At 39.9% G+C, this 3,279-nt stretch overlaps 1 pseudogene; it reads right to left on the reverse strand.

The window, feature by feature from the left end:
* Positions 1-428: 428 nt before the first annotated feature.
* On the reverse strand, positions 429-874 carry LOC114618014 (annotated as a pseudogene).
* Between the last annotated feature and the right edge of the window lie 2,405 nt (positions 875-3,279).

Consider the following 3,279-nt stretch of genomic DNA (forward strand, 5'->3'; position numbering starts at 1 on the left):
ATGGGGTATGGGTTTGTAAGATGTTTTAAATATAGAAGAAGCCCAGTGACAATTCTAACGATGTTTATTACCTGGCCCTACTTTTGACTTACAGTTTTCAACATATGTTGATTACAATTCTCTACTTAGGGGTTATTGATGTCTAATTAGGTGTTATATATGACTAAAAATAGAAATTTAATTATTCCATAGTGAATGCAGTTTGCTTAACAGACAAATGGTTTTGAAACCATGAGATCTTGTTGGAAAAAGTATAATGAAATGAATCATCTAGCAACAGAATATAGAAGAATTCTTTTTTTTTTTCTTAACAGATCTTGCCTTGAGTTTATTTGTAAAAACAGCATAGGACACTGGTCATCTGAAAATAGTGTGTGGGTAGCTGTGTCACAGCAGTCCACCTGTCTTCACACTGGCAGGAGCCTTTTCTATAGGTCCTTCACAGGGGCCTGGACACCTTTGAGAGCCCAAGCTGGAGCTGAAGCCTGGGCCTTAGCTGGAGCTTTGGCCTCTGCCTTGGTTTGAACCTTAGGCTTTGGTTGGCATAGCCTATGACCCTTGGCCATGTGGCTTCGATTCTGCTTTCCAAGATTGAGGTGATCGATGAAAGCCAGGCGGCTGAGTTTGCGACTGGGGCCCATTGGCATCTTGGGCTTAATGGCCTGAGGCTTCAAAAGGGCCTTGATGGGCTCTGCATGTGCACTCTCTGCCTTTGCATTGTTGGCCTGCATCTTCTTCAGGCCTTTCTTGCTGTGCTTCTTGGCAAAGTATATGTTTCTCAACCCCCTTAAGAGATTCTTATCTTTGTAACCAGGGTTTCTTGATGTCATTTGTGGGACTGGTTATGTGTGGTGTGGTTCTTGGACTTGGCCATATCTGCACAATAATCTGTGGCTCCCGAAGTGCCTGAGACCAGCAGCAGAATTCTTAAAACAAACAAACAAACAAACAAACAAACAAACACAAAAAAGCAGCAGTCATAGGTATCTTTATAAACGTCATTATGTTGCTCCAAAGAGCATTTTCTAGCTCATGGAGATGGTACCTGTGATGGCTATCCTAGGTTGTCAACTTGAGTACATCTGAAATTAACTAAAATCCAAAATGACTGGGTATAGGTAAAAATCCCTGTAATGGATTTTTATTAATTAAATCACTTGAAATGAGAAGACTTACTTTTAGTCAGGCTCTTTTGAGATAGAAAGATGTACCTTTAATCCATATCTTTTGAGTCAAGGAGATCCACCTCTAATCTGAGCCACACTTTGTTGACAGGCTATATAAAGGATATGGAAGGAGAAATCTCTGTGCCTGCTTGCTTTTGCTTTCTCTGCCAAGTCCATTCCTTCACAAGCAGTAGAGCCTACTTCTTTGGGATTCTGGCATATACTGAATACCAGCTAAGACAGCCAGGCTCATGGACTGAACAAACTACTGGATTCTTGGTCCTTCTATTGGTGGACAGCTATTTTTGCACTAGTTGGACCTGTTTGCTTAGCAGTGCATATGGAATGTAATCATATATATGATTTGTTAAAATATGTACACACATGAATATATATGTATATATATACATATATATATATATTCATTCTATAGTTCTATGAATATATACATTTATATGTATGTATAAGTGTATACATATTCGGTCTACAGTTCTTTTCCTCTAGAGGACCCTGACTAATACAGTTCTTCTGCATCCTCTTCACATAACATTAGGTTGTTTAATAAATGTCCCAGTTATATTCACTTCCTATAAGAGCCTTCTATGTGCCACTCACTGGACCAAATCTCAAGTGCAACAAAACAAAGAGAATATACATAAAGCAGTAGGCAAAGAGTGTTCAAGGAAAAGGGAACCTATTATGCAAAGTCTCGAGGTGGGAAAGAGTTGGGCTGGTCCCAGAAACTGAGAGGGCAGCTGGCTGAAGCTCTGTGGGTGGAGAAAACAGAATGAGATGAGATTAGAGAGACCAGCAAAAGGCAATTTATGCTCTTGTGAGCACATTAAGATATTTTTAACAGTCTGCTCTGTAGCTGTTTCTTGGCGAAGATATTGGGACAGAGTTTGGGAAAAGAGTCCCAAGAAGTACATCTGAGAGATCAGTTTGGATACCAATGGCCAGAATCAAAGTTATCACCAAAGTGGTAACTTTGGTTTAAGCAGACTAAACAGAAATAACAAATTTGAGATTTGGTGTAGAAAAACCATAGGAATTACAGGGCATTTTGGATATGCAAAGTGAGGGAAAGGAAAGCTTTCTAGCTTGAATAAACTAAAATACCACTTACTGAGTTGGAAATACTTGGACATAACAGGTCAGGAAGGAAAGCTTTGAAGTGACTCAAGTGTTTGGTTGAACCAGCCAGTCGTAGTGACATATCCCTGGCATCCTAGATGGTCAAGAGCCTGGGGACCACAGTGTGACCTAGTCTCAAAGACTAAGCAAACAAGGGCTAGGGAGACAGCTCAGTGGGTAAAAGCACTAGCTATGAAAGCCAAGAGAGTCCAATCCCTGGAGCCCATGTACAAGCCAAATGCAGTGGCACACATCTGTAACCCCATACTGCTAAGTTGGCAGCTGGGAGGCAGAGACAGAGAATCCACAGAAAGCGCTGGAGCCAGTGAGGCTGTAGGAAGAAACACAGAAGCTAGAGATCTACATCCTCAATAAGGTGGAGGAAGAAAACATAATTCATAAGTTGTCTTGTGACCTCCAAACACACACAGCGGCATATGCCTGTTGCATACACACACACACACACACACACACACATACCCATGCATGTGCAAATAAATACTAAACAAAATAAAACAAATACAAACAAAAAACTCTGGCTGAAGGTCAGGTATGTCATGTTTCAAATGTTTAACAGAGAGCAAGCAAAAGACAGCCATGTCAAATTAGTATTTATACTTAGAAGCTTGGCACCTAGTGTCAGCTTATTGTTAATACATATTAACAATATTATTACATATGGACGATATTTAAAGAAATGTCAGAAGTTCATATTTTTAAGGCTGGTTGAAGATGAGACTATGAGAAAACAGAGAAGAAACAAAGAAATAGAAGAGAAAACAGGGTATGTCATGTACCCGAGAAGAATGAGCTCAGAGTGTGCAGATTGAACACTGATGAGAATTGAACACAGAGAGCGTATAAAAAGGAAAGTGAAAAGGAAACAAAGTTGGTGGATGGAGATGGGATAGAGGATGAACTAAGTTTTAAATGCAGTGAGATTCAGTTAGCTACAGAGCATCCAAATAAAACTATCTTA

The sequence above is a fragment of the Grammomys surdaster genome, unplaced genomic scaffold (genome assembly GCF_004785775.1).
Source record: "Grammomys surdaster isolate TR1022 unplaced genomic scaffold, NIH_TR_1.0 139, whole genome shotgun sequence".
Taxonomy (NCBI): Eukaryota; Metazoa; Chordata; class Mammalia; order Rodentia; family Muridae; genus Grammomys; species Grammomys surdaster.